The 20,439-nt window shown below is 39.7% G+C and overlaps 1 protein-coding gene across 1 annotated transcript in view; it reads right to left on the reverse strand.

Annotated features, from left to right (window-relative positions):
• Window positions 1-3,201: 3,201 nt before the first annotated feature.
• The window catches only part of LOC309871283 (uncharacterized protein), a 566,681-nt gene continuing 549,443 nt past the window's right edge, over window positions 3,202-20,439 (reverse strand). Inside the window, exons 6-7 of the mRNA XM_082744159.1 lie at window positions 16,690-16,797; window positions 3,202-3,325 (exon numbers count right to left, since the gene is read on the reverse strand). The gene's annotated coding sequence lies outside the window, so the exon portion shown is untranslated. The remainder of the gene's footprint in view (window positions 3,326-16,689; window positions 16,798-20,439) is intronic.

The raw sequence follows: 20,439 nt of genomic DNA on the forward strand, positions 1-20,439 counted from the left end.
GCAGGGAGCCTGCTTCCTCCTCTCTCTCTCTGCCTGCCTCTCTGCCTACCTGTGATCCCTGTCTGTCAAATAAATAAATAAAATCTTTTAAAAATAAATAAATAAAATAAAATATGCATACCTCATGGTAAATAGGGTGCTCTTTTCCGGTGGGGAGTTGGAGGAAACGTAACTTCTTATTTACTATCTGTACCAATGTAATAACCCTTTCCTGAGTTGCTCTACCCTGTAGGCTGTTAGACAGGCAGTAGGGATATAAAAGCTGTGAGTTTCTGATCCTCAAGAACTAGTAATGCACTAAGGGTAAATGATGTGTAAACTAGCAAGTGCAGTAGAGACAAGATGGGAGCAGGGGAGTGACGAATAATAATGCATAAATCTATCTTTTTCAAAGGCCTTCTTGTCTGTTCTCTCCATCACCACCCCAAACCTGTACGGTGTGTTGTGTGCATTCACTCATTCTCCGTGGTGGGCATTTGCTCTGTTTTCTAGCTGCCTCATAACTTCCAACATCCTCCTCCAGTCCTTTGGCGGGCTTTCCTGCCCTGGTTTACACTTCCATCTTTCTTTCCAAAGGTTTGAGTTAGGTGTCATGGTGAATCTAAAATATTGATGATTTCTTTTTGTGTTTCTTTTGTTTTTCCAAATAAGGTCTCTTAAAAATTCTTTTTGAAAACGCATTTTATTATTTTATTTTTCCCCAAGTTAATCTATTTTTGAGGTTTTAGTGAAATATGATGGACAAATGAAAATTGTAATTATTTAAGGTATATGTGATATATATATACACACACATAGTAAATATATACATATAGTGTATATATGTTCATTATATATATCATATATATTCATTATATATGTATAGTATATATATATAGTGAAATGATTACCACAATCAAGCAACTTAACACATCTATCACCTCCCATAGTTATCTTTGTGTGTGTGGTGAGAACACTTGAAATCCACTCTGTTAGCAAATTTCAAGTATGTAATGTAATACATTAGGTCTCCAAGACTTATTCATCCTATAACTGAAAGTTATTACTCTTGGTTAGTATCTCTCTTGCCCCATTCCCTACCTCTGGGGTCCTGGTAATCACCATTCTACTCTCTGTCACTATGAATTTGATTTTTTTTTTTTATGATTGCACATGTAAATGAGAATGTGACATTTTCTGTGTCTGACTTATTTCATTTAGCATGATTCATTTCTCTATTAAATCATCAGAATTTTGTTGAACACTTGCTCTGTGCTGAACACTGCCTTCAAGGCAAGGTCTTGGAAAGACATTCAACATCACTGTGGTCTGTCCTTTACTATCTACGTGACCTTGAGAAAAATGACTGAATCCCCAAATCCCAGGTATCGTAGCTTATTAACACCTTATCACTTTCAAAAGTGTTCTGGTTTAGATGGTTTCTAAGGATAAGTGCTCCACAAATTACTGTTAAATTAATATAGAAATAGGGGCACCTGGGCGGCTCAGTGGGTTAAGCCTCTGTCTTCGGCTGAGGTCATGGTCTCAGGGTCCTGGGATTGAGCCCCCACATCGCATCGGGCTCTCTGCTCAGCGGGGAGCCTGCTTCCCGCTGTCTCTCTGCCTGTCTCTCTGCCTACTCCTGATCTCTCTCTCTGTCAAATAAATAAACAAGATCTTTTAAAAATACAGAAATAGAGACAAATTATAAGCATATCTAACATTTAACTCAATCTTCGGGGAAAGGACGCACTGGGGTTAAGTAGACTGAAGCAAAATCAACAAGGAATTCCTCAGCTGGGGACGGTTTTTTTGTTTGTTTGTTTTTTCCAGTAAACTATGTTTTCTATAAATGAATTTCTTCCCACCTAGTGTTTCCTCGAGGAATACCCGTGGTATGCCTTGCTGTAGGTGCCGTTTCTAGAACTATCACAAATACACACACACACACACACACACACACACACACACACACACAGAAGCTTCTAAGTTAAAAACAAAGAATTTTTTGGTATCTTTACTCCAAAATCAGATATTCAAACTTTTTACTATTTATATATCCAAAGGAAAACTTTTTGGGGGGAAAAAAAGGAAAATTTGTGTTAGAATCCCTGATTTGCACCTTTATAATTGACTTTAAAACTTAATGATATATTTCCCACTTTGTCATCAAAGTGTGTCAGTCGAAATTAATAGTAATGTGTGCACAGTGCAATTATGTTTTGACAAATAAATTAATAATGAATCATCCAAGTTTTCCATAAACAGAAATTTCTTATTTTTTCAATTAATAACTGGAATCTCTGTCTCAACATGTCCATGTGTTTTTCTCTGCTCCACATTTTTTTAAAGTCTGAGAGTGAGCAAATACACTAAAATAAAGGAGATCTGAATAAAATTAATGCAAAATCCAAACCCACTGAAATCTGTCTTTATTCAGGCTAATACGCTTAAAAAATGGGTTTACTTTCTCCTGCCAAAATACTCTGTCTAGATTCACAAGTTGTTCAATGGCTTTGAGTTCTACTCTATATTTATGATTTATGTCTTGATTGCTTCCAAACCAGACGAGAGGCAGCTTGCCACAAAGATGTAAGTGTAAATGTAGTTGTAGAAACACATAGAGACATAGTTATCAACGCAGATATCTACAAACCCATGGAAAGTTAAAATGAAAGAAAGGGAAAGAAGAAAACTTATGTGAAATTTATTGGACACCCCCCAGCAGCTAAGATAAAAAGGGGAAAGAATTGATTATATAGTAACAAGTTTTCTAGAACACATTCCGTGGAGGATTCATCATAATCTGTTCTAATGGGCTGTCGATAATGTACTGTATGGAGGCGAATGTGGGTTGCCAGTCTTGTCTTCGGTGTTCTCTCTAGAAGATGACGATGATCGGTACCTGTAATGTCTAATAGGAGACAAGAATTTATAGTCCCAAAGTGATACTAATAATGACACCAGTCAGACCCCTTTTCTGTCCTTATGACCTGGGTGTTCTTAGGACCACCACCCTTCATTTAAAAATCACCGGGCAATACTAACAATGCAGTGGATTATTATCAGACCCATCATGACCATGAACCAAGGACGACTTTATGACCTATAACGTTTTGTACAGATCTCAGCAGCCGTTACTGCCACTGCTACGCTTATGACGGCCTGTGGGTGGGAAGGTCCAAGGGAGATGAACACCCACCTCTGAAGCACACTGTCCTGGTCCTCTGCGGCAACTTCTCTCAAGCACTTCTCATTCAACATGTGTCCTCGGCACACTTGACAAAGCCCAGACTCCGGTGAACCCCATGTTGAATCTTTTGTTGACTCCTTTGGCCACACCCTTCTGTGAGGAGATGCAGGGCCTTTGGTCAGTCAGTTCTGGGGGGCAAGTAACTTCCCCCCTCCTTAACTCTGGTCAGCACAGAAGATGACAGGGAGCCCATGAGATTCTGAACAGCACACAGAGCCTGCTCCTGCCTCTGCTTCCCTGATTCTGTCTCACTCTGTCTTGGTTCTCACTCCCTCTCATGTGCGTCTTGTCCTAGAAAGAGTTAATGCAAATTACTTTTCAGGGCGCCTGGGTGGCTCAATAGGTTAAGTGTCTGCCTTTGGCTCAGGTCATGATCTCAGGGTCAGCCCCATGGTCGGGCTCCCGGGTTGGTGGGGAGCCTGTTTCTCCCTTTGAACCACCCCTTGGGCCCTCTCTCACACTCTATCTCAAGTAAATAGTTTTTTTTTTTTTTAATTTACTTTTCAATTTTTATTTATTTTTTTTAAGATTTTATATATTTATTTGACATACAGAGATCACAAGCAAGCAGAGAGGCAGTCAAAGAAAATTGAGGAAGCAGGCTCCCCGCTGAACAGAGAGCCCGATGCGGTGCTCCATCCCAGGACCCTGAGATCATGACCTGAGCCAAAGGCAGCGGCTTAATCCACTGAGCCACCCAAATGCCCCTCAAACCTTGGTTTTAATCTCACTTGTTAAGAGGGTCTTTACCTTATATCTAATGTGGCACCCCTAAATTATTCTGTATCAAATCACCCCCTTACTTGCTTTGTAGCATTTAGTAGAATCTACATTTATTCATGGGCTTATTCACTCTATGTCTTCCCCATAAGAATGCAGGCTCCAGAGGCAGGAATCATGCCCCACCTGTCCACCTTTATTGGCAGTGCCTTTCACGTGATAATTGAGGCACAAAACAAATTGTTGAATTAATGAATAAATAAATGAATGAATCAATAGCTCTGAAGGGCAGGCATTTAAGAATTCCCCTTCCCCTGCAATCTGTTAGGTTGCACATATGTATGTACCGCAGTGCAACGCAGGCATTAAGCAAATGACGAATGCCTCTTGTGTGCTAGGATTTTCTTTCAAATTGAGAGCAAGAGCATAAAATCATTTTCTATAGGTCACCAAAGACACTCGCAATATATTCCTGAATGAAAAACAGCTTTGGAATTTCTGTGGCCACTTCACAATACTTAGCCCTTTGATCCCTGAAGCCTCTCCGCTCCCTTCGATCCAAATCATGGCCCGAAAGCGTAAGACAAAATGAATTGTGCCAACAAATACGTACTTTCGTCTCTTTTCTAGATGCCTGGAGAGCTGCTTCTATCTAAACTCTAGATTCTAAAGGTGGAGATGAAGTTCATCATTTGAATGCTTGTGTTGAAAAGGCAAGTGAAAGAACACATTTCTAAGGCACTGTAGTTGTTTTTCTATGTATTACTATGTATGAATTGCTTCAGAATTGCTTAAAATGCGGGCATCGGATTTTAAGAGATTCAAAAGGCTGACGTTAAAAAAACCAACAAGCTCAACGAATGCATCATTATACAGGTGGTGAAAGCACTTCTCCTTCCTATTATCTTTTGGTACAGAAAGTGCTGGGCTACTTTTTCACCACTTTCCACATAACTTTTGCATCCCTAATGACCAGCCCCAACACACACACACACACACACACACACACACACACACACACACACATACCATCTTCCTCTGGCTCATCCTTCATCCTTCTCCGGATCATGGTAGAACTCACTTGTGACTTAAACAAGAAAGTCTTCCCAACCAGTGTTCTCCCCACACCGCACAGCTTTCTCTCCCCTCCTGGTCCCATACCACTTTTTTCCATTGCATGCAGCACAGTCTACTGATTTTATCTGTTTCCCTGTCTTACTTCCTCATGGGAAATGAGTTATAGCAATATCTATATCTTGTTTATATCTGTATTCCCAGTACCTAGCTCAATGCTTGATGAATAATAGGTTTTAATAAATATTTGTTGAATAATTAATGGGTAAGAAGATAGAATCATGTTCCTTTCTTGGAGAATGTTGAATGGCCAATGAGTCTGGACAGAAAGCATCCCAGGAAATGCCTCCAGGTATGACTTGGATGTCCGGTCCCTACCACCACCTGATGCTGATTCTGAAACCCCGAGTAAACCCACAGGGGCAGTGTGAGGCAGGAAGGGCAAAGTGAGAGCAGAGTTTCACAGAAGAAGATTTCTTTGACAAGGAAACATGGGAATCAAAGGGATTGATGGTAAGAGAGATTTTTAGGTAGAACTTCACCTGGGAGAAATGTTTCAGCCAAACCCCAAAGCAGTTTACGTGACCACCCCCAGGGCTATGGCAATGGGACAGCCTATTGCTTTGAAGAACATGCACATTAAAAAGAGTAAGCCTCCTTGGGGCACCCTGGGTGGTTCAGTGGGTTAAAGCCTCTGCCTTCTGCTCAGGTCATGATCCCAGGGATGGAGACCTGCATCTGGCTCTCTGCTCAGCAGGGAGCCTGCTTCCCCCTCTCTCTCTCTCTCTGCCTGCCTCTCTGCCTACTTGAGATCTCTGTCTGTCAAATAAATAAATAAAATCATTACAAAAAAAAAAAAAAAAAAGTAAGCCTCCTTCAACTTCATCTTTTACAAAGTTCCCAAAGGAGAAGGATAGGAAAATAAGTAACAAAAGCTTGATCAGAAATGGGAATATTAAGGAAGTGCAGACAAAGGGAATATGAATCTTTTGGAGAGGTTGAATCCTTTCTGGGGGTGGTCCAGTCCTCTATCAAGACATAATGATTCCAGAACATACGGGCACGGAACATGGACAAGAACTGGACCCAGAATTGAAGCAGAGATATCAAATAACCAAGCGATAAAAGATAACTTTCCAATAGCATTGCATGTTTAATAATTCAGCCAGTTTTCTAGGGAAAGGAATTAAGGTTTACAATAAACATGTGCATACATGCCTACCTTACGTGTTTTTCTAGTATGTAAATTGACTACAGTGCACTCTGCAATGCAGTTTCTTTCTTGATACTGGATGAGTCATACCTTGATTATATAAAGTTCTGAACCAAGTCTTCTAACCTCTTTTTTTTTTTCCCCCTAACCTCTTTTTCCATCCTTCTGTATACACCATTTGCCCCAGGCTCACCAACCCACACAGAGGTATTTTAATCAGTCCTGTTTAGATTACGTCTACACAAATCTCCAAGTATTGTTTCCTCCCTAAAATGTTTAACCCATTCTTCATATGACTAATTCCTACTCATCCTTTGAGATATAGCGCATGCAATACTCTATCATTATTTTTTCTGGGAAAATTTTCCTTGTTGTGCAATTTTGGAATAATGTCCCCATATCCTGGTTCTCATACCACCAATGTAGATGAATCCTACTTTATTTATCTGTACGTTTTCAAAGGACAGCTACACAATTTTTATATTCTCATTATTAAATAAATCCACAGTGAATCTGCTTATAACTCATTTATTTGCATGTTTATATAGAAAGCTCTGGACCAGCTTAAGTGCCATTAAAATCACCTGCTTCATGAAATAATTTACATGTGAAGGTGTCCAAGGCTGTTTAAATGTTATAACTGCTGCTTTGCTATTTGGGAGGCAGTGATTTCAAGTTAATTTTAATTATTGTATTTTTATAGAGAATTACATATTTCATGTAATCTTTACATTTTTTATTAGATTCTCTGGCTCTGCATTTATTTTCTCATTTAATTTCTATTTTTATATATCCTTTACTCTTCATTACTTACTACATTACTTGCTTTAGTAATTGTGGGATTATTTATCAATTCTACTATTTTGTTATTTCCTAATAAATTAATTTCTACTTTTATCTTTATTGATTTCTCATATTTTCCACACATAATCTCTTTTATTCTACTATATAATTATTGTTGGAAGGTCAATTAATTTAAGTTTGTGAATTCTTATTATGAAATTCACATCTTTATGTTACACATTTTCCTCTGAATATAGCTTCACCTTGTAGGATTTAGAGGGTTTTTATTATTGTCATCACCCAGGTGTGGATCTACAGCAGTTTTCATTTCCTCTTGGACATTAGAGTTTATTATACAATTTCTTTTTTCTTTTTTTTTTTTTTAGTTTGGAGTATGTTCATGTTGTTATGTTTGTGCTTATTTTCATTTAACTTATATTTAATTTAGTATATCTTTAGTACTATTTTAAATTCCATCATTTACTTGCACTTACAGCTTTGCTCACTTTTATCAATTGTTTTTTTGAAGATTGAAGACATATTAACCTCCCATTTCTCATATGTTCACGCCCACATACACAAATTTGGGGAAGTGACTGCATGTGTATATAGATAGGCAAGTCAAAAAAAGTAGAAACGCAGCAGTGATTATGTTTAGGGAGTCGGAGAAAGATAATGCTTTCTCTTGACCACATACATTTGGGTAGAATTATTTATATTTATATTTATATTTATATTTATATTTATATTTATATTTATATTGACTTCTTATATTGACTTCTTATATTTTTTTTTAAGTTTTTATTTTTTATAAACATATATTTTTATCCCCAGGGGTACAGGTCTGTGAATCACCAGGTTTACACACTTCACAGCACTCACCAAAGCACATACCCACCCCAATGTCCATAATCCCACCCTCTTCTCCCCAACCCCCTCCCCCCAGCAACCCTCAGTTTGTTTTGTGAGATTAAGAGTCACTTATGGTTTGTCTCCCTCCAATCCCATCTTGTTTCATTTATTCTTCTCCTACCCACTTAAGCCTCCATGTTGCATCACCACTTCCTCATATCAGGGAGATCATATGATAGTTGTCTTTCTCTGCTTGACTTATTTCGCTAAGCATGATTCGCTCTAGTTCCATCCATGTTGTCGCAAATGGCAAGATTTCATTTCTTTTGATGGCTGCATAGTATTCCATTTTGTATATATACCACATCTTCTTGATCCATTCATCTGTTGATAGACATCTAGGTTCTTTCCATAGTTTGGCTATTGTGGACATTGCTGCTATAAACATTCGGGTGCATGTGCCCCTTTGGATCACTACATTTGTATCTTTAGGGTAAATACCCAATAGTGCAATTGCTGGGTCATAGGGCAGTTCTATTTTCAACATTCTGAGGAACCTCCATGCTGTTTTCCAGAGTGGCTGCACCAGCTTGCATTCCCACCAACAATGTAGGAGGGTTCCCCTTTCTCCACATCCTCGCCAGCATCTGTCATTTCCTGACTTGTTGATTTTAGCCATTCTGACTGGTGTGAGGTGATATCTCATTGTGGTTTTGATTTGTATTTCCCTGATGCCGAGTGATATGGAGCACTTTTTCATGTGTCTGTTGGCCATCTGGATGTCTTCTTTACAGAAATGTCTGTTCATGTCCTCTGCCCATTTCTTGATTGGATTACTTGTTCTTTGGGTGTTGAGTTTGCTAAGTTCTTTATAGATTCTGGACACTAGTCCTTTATCTGATATGTCGTTTGCAAATATCTTCTCCCATTCTGTCAGTTGTCTTTTGATTTTGTTAACTGTTTCCTTTGCTGTGCAAAAGCTTTTGATCTTGATGAAATCCCAATAGTTCATTTTTTCCCTTGCATCCCTTGCCTTTTGCGTTGTTCCTAGGAAGATGTTGCTGCGGCAGAGGTCGAAGAGGTTGCTGCCTGTGTTCTCCTCAAGGATTTTGATGGATTCCTTTCGCACATTGAGGTCCTTCATCCATTTTGAGTCTATTTTTGTGTGTGGTGTAAGGAAATGGTCCAATTTCATTTTTCTACATGTGGCTGTCCAGTTTTCCCAGCACCATTTATTGAAGAGGCTGTCTTTTTTCCATTGGACATTCTTTCCTGCTTTGTCGAAGATGAGTTGACCATAGATTTGAGGGTCTATTTCTGGGCTCTCTATTCTGTTCCATTGATCTATGGGTCTGTTTTTGTGCCAGTACCATGCTGTCTTGATGATGACAGCTTTGTAATAGAGCTTGAAGTCCGGAATTGTGATGCCACCAACGTTGGCTTTCTTTTTCAATATCCCTTTGGTTATTCGAGGTCTTTTCTGGTTCCATATAAATTTTAGCATTATTTGTTCCATTTCTTTGAAAAAGATGGATGGTACTTTGATAGGAATTGCATTAAACGTGTAGATTGCTTTAGGTAGCATAGACATTTTCACAATATTTATTCTTCCAATCCAGGAGCATGGAACATTTTTCCATTTCTTTGTGTCTTCCTCAATTTCTTTCATGAGTACTTTATAGTTTTCTGAGTATAGATTCTGTGTCTCTTTGGTTAGGTTTATTCCTAGGTATCTTATGGTTTTGGATGCAATTGTAAATGGGATTGACTCCTTAATATCTCTTTCTTCTGTCTTGCTGTTGGTGTAGAGAAATGCAACTGATTTCTGTGCATTGATTTTATATCCTGACACTTTACTGAATTTCTGTATAAGTTCTAGCAGTTTTGGAGTGGAGTCTTTTGGGTTTTCCACATATAGTATCATATCATCTGCGAAGAGTGATAATTTGACTTCTTCTTTGCCGATTTGGATGCCTTTAATTTCCTTTTGTTGTCTGATTGCTGAGGCTAGGACCTCTAGTACTATGTTGAATAGCAGTGGTGATAATGGACATCCCTGCCGTGTTCCTGACCTTAGTGGAAAAGCTTTCAGTTTTTCTCCATTGAGAATGATATTTGCGGTGGGTTTTTCATAGATGGCTTTGATGATATTGAGGTATGTGCCCTCTATCCCTACACTTTGAAGAGTTTTGATCAGGAAGGGATGCTGTACTTTGTCAAATGCTTTTTCAGCATCTATTGAGAGTATCATATGGTTCTTGTTCTTTCTTTTATTGATGTGTTCTATCACATTTACTGATTTGCGGATGTTGAACCAACCTTGCAGCCCTGGAATAAATCCCACTTGGTCGTGGTGAATAATCTTTTTAATGTACTGTTGAATCCTATTGGCTAGTATTTTGTTGAGTATTTTCGCATCTATGTTCATCAAGGATATCGGTCTATAGCTCTCTTTTTTGGTGGGATCCTTGTCTGGTTTTGGGATCAAGGTGATGCTGGCCTCATAAAATGAGTTTGGAAGTTTTCCTTCCATTTCTATTTTTTGGAACAGTTTCAGGAGAATAGGAATTAGTTCTTCTTTAAATGTTTGGTAGAATTCCCCCGGGAAGCCGTCTGGCCCTGGGCTTTTGTTTGTTTGGAGATTTTTAATGACTGTTTCAATCTCCTTACTGGTTATGGGTCTGTTCAGGCTTTCTATTTCTTCCTGGGTCAGTTGTGGTAGTTTATATGTTTCTAGGAATGCATCCATTTCTTCCAGATTGTCAAATTTATTGGCGTAGAGTTGCTCATAGTATGTTCTTATAATAGTTTGTATTTCTTTGGTGTTAGTTGTGATCTCTCCTCTTTCATTCATGATTTTATTTATTTGGGTCCTTTCTCTTTTCTTTTTGATAAGTCGGGCCAGGGGTTTATCAATTTTATTAATTCTTTCAAAGAACCAGCTCCTAGTTTTGTTGATTTGTTCTATTGTTTTTTTGGTTTCTATTTCATTGAATTCTGCTCTGATCTTTATGATTTCTCTTCTCCTGCTGGGCTTAGGGTTTCTTTCTTGTTCTTTCTCCAGCTCCTTCAGGTGTAGGGTTAGGTTGTGTACCTGAGACCTTTCTTGTTTCTTGAGAAAGGCTTGTACCGCTATATATTTTCCTCTCAGGACTGCCTTTGTTGTGTCCCACAGATTTTGAACCGTTGTATTTTCATTATCATTTGTTTCCATGATTTTTTTCAATTCTTCTTTAATTTCCCGGTTGACCCATTCATTCTTTAGAAGGATACTGTTTAGTCTCCATGTATTTGGGTTCTTTCCAAACTTCCTTTTGTGGTTGAGTTCTAGCTTTAGAGCATTGTGGTCTGAAAATATGCAAGGAATGATCCCAATCTTTTGATACCGGTTGAGTCCTGATTTAGGACCGAGGATGTGATCTATTCTGGAGAATGTTCCATGTGCACTAGAGAAGAATGTGTATTCTGTTGCTTTGGGATGGAATGTTCTGAATATATCTGTGATGTCCATCTGGTCCAGTGTGTCGTTTAAGGCCTTTATTTCCTTGCTGATCTTTTGCTTGGATGACCTGTCCATTTCAGTGAGGGGAGTGTTAAAGTCCCCTACTATTATTGTATTGTTGTTGATGTGTTTCTTTGATTTTGTTATTAATTGGTTTATATAGTTGGCTGCTCCCACGTTGGGGGCATAGATATTTAAAATTGTTAAATCTTCTTGTTGGACAGACCCTTTGAGTATGATATAGTGTCCTTCCTCATCTCTTATTATAGTCTTTGGCTTAAAATCTAATTGATCTGATATAAGGATTGCCACTCCTGCTTTCTTCTGATGTCCATTAGCATGGTAAATTCTTTTCCACCCCCTCACTTTAAATCTGGAGGTGTCTTCGGGCTTAAAATGAGTTTCTTGGAGGCAACATATAGATGGGTTTTGTTTTTTTATCCATTCTGATACCCTGTGTCTTTTGACAGGGGCATTTAGCCCATTCACATTCAGGGTAACTATTGAGAGATATGAATTTAGTGCCATTGTATTGCCTGTAAGGTGACTGTTACTGTATATGGTCTCTGTTCCTTTCTGATCTACCACTTGTAGGCTCTCTCTTTGCTTAGAGGACCCCTTTCAATATTTCCTGTAGAGCTGGTTTGGTATTTGCAAATTCTTTCAGTTGTTGTTTGTCCTGGAAGCTTTTAATCTCTCCTTCTATTTTCAATGATAGCCTAGCTGGATATAGTATTCTGGGCTGCATGTTTTTCTCGTTTAGTGCTCTAAAAATATCATGCCAGCTCTTTCTGGCTTGCCAGGTCTCTGTGGATAAGTCAGCTGCCAATCTAATATTTTTAGCATTGTATGTTACAGACTTCTTTTCCCGGGCTGCTTTCAGGATTTTCTCTTTGTCACTGAGACTTGTAAATTTTACTATTAGGTGACGGGGTGTGGGCCTATTCTTATTGATTTTGAGGGGCGTTCTCTGAACCTCCTGAATTTTGATGCTCATTCCCTTTGCCATATTGGGGAAATTCTCCCCAATAATTCTCTCCAGTATACCTTCTGCTCCCCTCTCTCTTTCTTCTTCTTCTGGAATCCCAATTATTCTAATGTTGTTTCGTCTTATGGTGTCACTTATCTCTCGAATTCTCCCCTCGTGGTCCAGTAGCTGTTTGTCCCTCTTTTGCTCAGCTTCTTTATTCTCTGTCATTTGGTCTTCTATATCACTAATTCTTTCTTCTGCCTCATTTATCCTAGCAGTTAGAGCCTCCATTTTTGATTGCACCTCATTAATAGCTTTTTTGATTTCAACTTGGTTAGATTTTAGTTCTTTTATTTCTCCAGAAAGGGCTTTTATATCTCTCGAGAGGGTTTCTCTAATATCTTCCATGCCTTTTTCGAGCCCGGCTAGAACCTTGAGAATTGTCATTCTGAACTCTAGATCTGACATATTACCGATGTCTGTATTGATTAGGTCCCTAGCCTTCGGTACTGCCTCTTGTTCTTTTTTTTGTGTTGAATTTTTACGTCTTGTCATTTTGGCCAGATAAGAGTAAATGAAGGGGCAAGTAAAATACTAAAAGGGTGGCAACAACCCCAGGAAAATATGCTTTAACCAAATTAGAAGAGATCCAAAATCGTGAGTGGGGAGAAAGGGGATAAAAAAATGTTCAAAAAGGAAGAAAGAAAAAAAAAGAACAAAGAAAAGAAAAAAAAAAGAAAAGAAAAAAATTTTTAAAAAAGAAAACACCTGAGAAAAATGTAAAAAAGAAAAAATATATATATTAGATAAACTAGTAAAAAATCGTTAAAAAAGAAAAAGGTAACAGTTAAAAAAAAAAAATTTACCCGAAGGCGAGAAAAAAAAAAAAAAAAAGAAAAAGAAAAAATTAAATTAACTGCAAGACTAAAAAAAATCACAGGAAAAAAGCCCTGAGTTCCGTGCTTGGCTTTCTCCTCCTCTGGAATTCTGCTGCTCTCCTTGGTATTGAAACCACACTCCTTGGTAGGTGAACTTGGTCTGGGCTGGATTTCTTGTTGATCTTCTGGGGGAGGGGCCTGTTGTAGTGATTCTCAAGTGTCTTTGCCCCAGGCGGAATTACACCTCCCTTACCCGGGGCCGGGGTGAGTAATCCGCTCGGGTTTGCTTTCAGGAGCTTTTGTTCCCTGAGCGCTTTCCGTAGAGTTCCGCAGGACGGGAATACAAATGGCGGCCTCCTGGTCTCCGGCCCGGAGGAGCCGAGAGCCCAGGGCCGCACTCCTCAGGGCGCCCTCAGAGAACAGCGCCCAGTCACTCCCGTCTGCCTGACCTCCGGCCGCGCTCCGAGCTCACGGAGCCTGCGACCGGTTCAAGGTCACCCCGAGCTGCGAGCTTACTGTAGGCTCTGTCTCTGCAGCCGGCTTTCCCGTTCCAATACCCGCAAGCTCTGCGACACTCAGACACCCCCGATCCTTCTGTGACCCTGCGGTACCTGAGGCCACGCTGACCCCACGTGGGCTTCGCCCCGGTTTAGCCTCTGGAGCGATGTCCCTCAGCGGAACAGACTTTTAAAAGTCCTGATTTTGTGCGCGGTTGCTCCGCTGCTTGCCGGGAGCCGGCCCCTCCCCCCGGGGTCTATCTTCCCGTCGCTTTGGATTCACTTCTCCGCCGGTCCTACCTTTCAGAAAGTGGTTGTTTTTCTGTTTCCAGAATTGCTGTTCTTCTTCTCTTCGATCTGCCGATGGATTTTCAGGTGTTTGCAATCTTTAGATAAGCTACCTAGCTGATCTCCGGCTAGCTGAAGCAGTCTCAGCTTGCTACTTCTCCGCCATCTTGACTCCTCCCCCCTACTTCTTATATTTTTTTATTTATATTTACTTCTTATATACTGCATGATATACTCCTTTCTATAATACTTAAAATATTTTTTCTGAACAGAGAGAATGTATTGCAACTCTCTTTTTCTGTATGTGATTACTAATGTTATTTCACCTTAAGTGTCCTCATTCACATGCTAACTCACTCAGCCAGTATTCATGGAGTGCCCCTAATGGGCCTCCTAAGAGCGATACAACAGAACAATGGACACCAAAGACCCAGTGGCCACTCAGAATCTTTTAATGCCACAGATTCTGTATCACTGAGGAGTATTCGGTTTGCATGGACTTCTTTTAGCCACCTTTTTATTACTCGGATATATTCATCATCCTACAACACTCCACAAGTTTACTCCTTTGTCTTATTTCCGGCACAAATGGGGGGTGTATGTGTATCTTCTCTGTAGGTGACATGTTTCTTCTATATGGTCTCACAATTTTTATTTGCCCTTGAATTTCAATAAGCTTACCAAATTAAATCTCAGTCTTGATATGTTTTATGATTTTTTTTTCCCAAAAAGCTAGCAATATCTCACTCAGTATCTTCTTGGTCCATCTGAATTTATCTGTCCAGGCAGACAGGTCCCAGAAGGCTACAGTTTCCCATCTCAAACCTTGGATTTACTCTTCTTCCTTTTCCTGAAGGCTTCATCCAGGGTCCAGAATTCACTTGGTTGCTCACCATCCTAGCATGGAAGAGTTGCTGCCACCAAAATCAACCTCAGCAGTGGTGGGTGGGAGTCAGCCAAATGCCCCTGCCTCCCATTTGCTGGTGGGATAATTCTGAGGTGTGTTGGATCTTGGACCTCTGACCTAGAGGCCTGTAGTAGAAACCAGCTCATTAACATATTCTTCACTTTCCCACTATCCTCTCTTCTTCCCTGGTGTCCTAAGATTACCTTTCCAATAAAGTACATATGTGCGCCTATGTTGTTGTCTCAAACTAAGGCAAACATTAGGTGCACACTTACAGATTCATGTATTTCTCAACTTCAAAAAAAAAATTCTACTCTACATTTTTCTGTGATTTCTTTGGCTATTTTATTTAATAACTCCAATCTTTGTGTAAGCATCTCACTTCCCTAGAGCTCATTTCATCTCTGATTGCTTTCCTCTTGGCCCATTTCAGCCACATTTCATTGGGTGTTTTTTAAACTTACCTTTCACATAACTGATTCTATTTTTGCAAGTCAATTCTATTCGATGCTGCTTCTGGTGTGGTTTCAAATACTCCAGGATAATCTGGTTTAATTTCTTTCCTGAGTGCTGCCATTTTCCACTTCATCTCAAGCTCTTAACTTAGGATCTCCTGTGGGATAGCTTGCATTTTTGTCTCAGGTTGGGTTTGTTAGAAAGGAGAGCCTGAAAAGGAGTTTAGCATGAAGTATATTTATGAGCCGTGCTCCTGGGCCAACACCTGTGAAAGGCAGAGGAATACTGTGGGGAGGAGCAGAGGGAAAAGTTAAACTTGGGTGTAGTTCCAAATGGCAGCAGTGGCCAATCTCAAGGGAAGCTCTGGAGTTACAAAGCCTTATTACAGATGTCCCACATGAGGCAAAATAGCCTGGCCATTATAGTTCTAGCTGGATTGGTCAGCGGCCATTGGCCACCCTGGGGAGACTGGTCCTGGGGCGAGGTGGCCTTGTGGTTGAGGCACCCCTGAGGCTGATAGTTCTCCCTGTTAGCACTCATACAAGCTCCAGAATCAAGTCCCTGATGGGGGAAGGACTGGGAGGCACAGCTCAGAGGCCATCACTCTTCATTCTCCAATCATCATTTTTTTCTAATATTTTTACTTATTTGAGAGAGAGAGAGAGAGAATGCAAGGGGAGAGGCAGAGGAAGAAGCAAGCTCCCTGCTCAGCCCATGCAGGGCTCAATCCTAGCACCCTGGGATCATGACCTGAGTTGAAGGCAGGCACTCAACTGACTGAGCCGCCCAGGCATGCCTCCAACCATAATCTTTAATCCATACTCATTTTCACTTCTTTGAGGGTACAGGTGAGTCTCTACTTCATATTTTCTTCATTTCTTTGAAGCCCCCTTGAAGAACCTCATCTTTTCATCTTCAATATGAATTCAGTGTTCCTTTCTTGTGGGCATATGTGTGTTTGGTACATTCTTCTAGATTAATCATGTCCGCCTGTCACTCATTACTGAACAGGCAGCTTTTCCTGAGCCATCACTTTTCCCTGAATGTTTTAAAGGAAACTCTTACTTTGCTCTCCCTTTGTCTGGGCACTGTTTCCATTTTATTTTCCAGACATTTATACTAAAGGGCTGGATATTGACAGTGTGGAGTGTGCGTGTGTGTGTGTGTGTGTGATCAGATCTTGGGGTGGGGGTGGTGGTGGTGAGCACTGAGCAGTGCGTTAAAGCTGCTTGTGACCAAGATCCGGCTGTCACAAGTAGGAGGCTACATATTTGCACAAGTCATTCCGGAGCCTGAAGCCCCTGTTCTATAACTTACCTGGTACTTACAGATTCATTCTTCAGCTCTTAGTTCCGTTCAGTTCATTCATTTCAAATATTACTCCTTGGAAAGCTGTCCCCAATTGCTGCAACCAGGTTAACTTCCCTGTTTAAATACCAATAGCAGGTCTTGGTGAGAGGTTGGAAATAATTAAATGGACTCTTAACAAAGAATTATTTGCCATTCAATTGATTGTCCCTAAGATTAGCAGACTGGCTAGAACATAGCACATGTTTTTAATACTCTCTGCCATTTTACTTTTACATGTTTTTATAGCACTTAGCACAGTTCCGATTTTACTCATTTTAATACAATTTTTTATTGGTCTAAGTCTGCCATAGACACGAGACCAGACACCAGATCTGTCTACTCACCACTGCTATCTCAGCACCTCGCACAATACTCAATATCTGTAGGTGCTCAGTAAATTTCAGTGGAATGTAATATATGAGTAAATGAAAGAATTAAAAAAAGAAATGTGCTGAATACCAAAAGTTGGTTCCTTAGATTTCCAAATCCATATAACTCTTTATGAACACTTCTGTTTTTAGGCTCTGAAATGCAAATGGTTTTCAAAGTAGACTAAAGGCCATCATCAAATAGCTCCCAGAGATCCTCAGCGCTCAGTACCACTATTGGAAAGAGATAAAATGCAGAGTCCTTGGTTTGAAGGGCTTTCAACCAGAGATGAAACACTTTCCAGACCAAGAACACAGCTAAAGAGGGGCCCGCCAGTCACAATATCAGAAAATTCATGTGTATTCATCATTCTGGAAAATGTTTAAGGTGAGTAGATGAGAAAATGTGCTCATTTCTTATCAGTACCTTCAGGTTAGTAAGAGAGAATTGGGATGTTTTAACATTAAATCAGTTCATCATAAAAGTGTCAGAGTGATTTTCCAGGTGATCAGAAAAGTATACTTCTGCCTTTTTGTTTTGTTACATCTTGTGGCGAAACATCCTAAAATCACCCAAGGGGAATTAACCTTCCAAATTTCCCGTTACAAAAAGAACATTCAGCTTCTCCCAGGCTTCAAAGAGTTTTTCCTGCTGAAATCTGCACACACTGATTTGTTTCTTCTAAATTTGCATGTTTTCAAAGCAACTACATGTTCTGTGTATTATGAAGTCTATGTCCAAGCTTAAGACAGATCAATTATCTTCACTGGTGAATGTCTGAAATATATTTATGTTCTGGTAACCTGAGAAATATCTCACATTGCCCATAAAGGTCTGTGAATGTCAAATACTTTGAAATATTTTCCAAAAAGAAACTGATGATCTTATAAAGGACTTTATTTTGTTCTAAAAAAAAATCTCGATTCTCCCTTCTCTGGAAAATAATTGAATGCTCAGTTTATATGTTCTGACTATCCATCCTTTCTCCCCTGGAGCTCTTTTCCTTCCCAGACAGCATCTTGCTCCTTTCATTATCTCTCAGCCTGAATATCGCAATTCCCATGGAAAGGGTGATATCGTCCTCAATGGTAAATTGCAAACCCCTTTAAAAAACTAAAACTCCTTTAAAGAACTTGCATTCTAATACTTCTTAAAAACATAAATATCTTCCTTCTCTGATAAGCACACTTCTCATGTAAGCAGAGTGTGCTTACTATGGGGTAAGAAGTTCGCTGCCAGGTCATTCATCATTTTAGTACCAGAAAATAAGTAATGAGCGTCCATCGTTTCTGAGAGGTCTACATGAGCCATTCTGTCGTTTGTTATCTCTACTTCAAAGAATTCTTATTCTCATTTATTTAATTTTGATCGTAAAAAAATGTTTCTATGCCTTTGCTCAGTACTCTTACTATGCTAGACCAACTTACCAAAACATATAGACCAACTAACCAATTTCACAGAGGGGGGACTTGAGTACCAGAGAGATGAAGGGACTTATCTAGTACATTAATCAAGGTTCTTAGTTGCATTCAACAGAAATGAAATAGGGCAAATTTATATTTATTTTTTAAAAGGTATTAAACAGCTGTCTATGAAGGTGAAAAACCAAATTTTGGGGTAAATGGCCAAGAGTAATACCCAAAATCGGGTCACAGAACTGGTCCACTGGAAATCACTACTGTCTCTATGGCTGGGCAAATGTGAAATAGCTTGCACTGGTGTTCCCTTAAGGGACTCCCCAGCCAACTTCTGGACTCTGGGCAGATCCTGCTAGAATCACAGCCATTACCATCCCTAGAAACCCGAAGCATAGCCTCTGCTCCCTCTTCACTGAGACAGTTTTCGGTCTCCAGTTCTGTGCCTCTGTAGTCAGCAATTCAAAACCTGGGTCAAACCTGTAGTCTGGGTTATGTATCATGGTTGCAAATCAAGCTACAAAAAATGCTGGGGAGGTAACTGTCCATAACTGTCAACGTATAGTGAGAGGCAAGTTTTGTCTCATAACCTGGGAATTTCGTAGGCATGGAAAGAGAGTTAATATACTGCACAGGATTATGTAGCAATGTTCTCTGTCCCTTTTTCTCTCTTTCCCTCTCTGGGTCTGTCTCCTTTCATATCTCTAAATAATTTGTAAGAGTAAGACATGCCATATAAAGAGATGCTTTGCATTATATTTCTCTGAACTAAATCCACAAAAGTTATTTCAGAAGTCTCTTGGAGCCCCAAACGCACCCACCGCCTTATGTTTTGACTGTCCCGACTACTTCCTTATAGCTCCTTTATACAGCTGGGGAAGAAATCCATTTTAGATCTGATAATCTGATAATGTGAAGACTGTCCAGAACAACAGTAGAGAATACCAAACTGGATGACTATGCAGGGAAAAAGGGCCAAGAATGATGTGAGGATATGGGGAAGAAAGAGAACAAATTCATGTGACAGAATCACCTTCTTAATGTATAAAACATAAAGTTCTCTCTGAGGTGTCAGGACGAAGGAAGGCTGTCATCTATACCCAGTGACCCAGAGACCTGCCTTTGGAATATGTTGTTTATTTAATTAAAGAGTTTATTTTCTTACAAGTGAGAGCACTAGTCAGATAAAGGATGGGCATACAGAAGGTCCTGTGTTCTGGCCTCCTCCCCATGCATTATCCCACTGCCCTTACCCCTCAATGCTGTGTACCTGCTCTTGTGTGATTCCTTGGGCCTTTAACTCACCACACTGTCATCCACATATAGAATTGCTTACCTAGTCTCCATTTACTTGAACTCTTTCCCCACATTCTTTTCTACCTGGTTAATGCCTATAGATCACACAGAAGACTTCCTTCAGAAACCTTCCAACACACCCCACCCCCAACGAGCTAGAGCCTCTGGTGGTTTATGGAAGCTGAGGAGGCAAAATGACAATGCACTTCATTGCATCGTACCCTCCAAGTTCTCAAATCATAATAACTCAAATCAGAATAACTTTTGCCAAAACTATTCTGAAGTTTTGCCAAGTCTGTGATTGAACAAGAGTGAAGATGTTGGCTGGATGGAATAAAGTAAGAAAGCAGATTGGTTTCACCATTTGGCTGAGAAGCCAAACAGAATATGTAGGTTCGTCCAGAAACTAGTTTCAGTGGGTAAACTAATTGCATTTAGAAATGGGATTAGGTTGGCAAAATTAGGACATGTCTTTGATTTTTCAGTCCTGAATTTCATAAAATTATTTTCTTCTTAAATTGAAATAATAATGAAAAATAGGAAACTAGGCTAGATAGTTCCAGGATATTGATGGTCACTTATTTCAAATCTGTCCACATATAACCCCTCCCCCAGTCCCCTATGGAATTAATGAGGA

Source organism: Mustela nivalis (genome assembly GCF_964662115.1).
Source record: "Mustela nivalis genome assembly, chromosome: 8".
NCBI classification, from domain to species: domain Eukaryota; kingdom Metazoa; phylum Chordata; class Mammalia; order Carnivora; family Mustelidae; genus Mustela; species Mustela nivalis.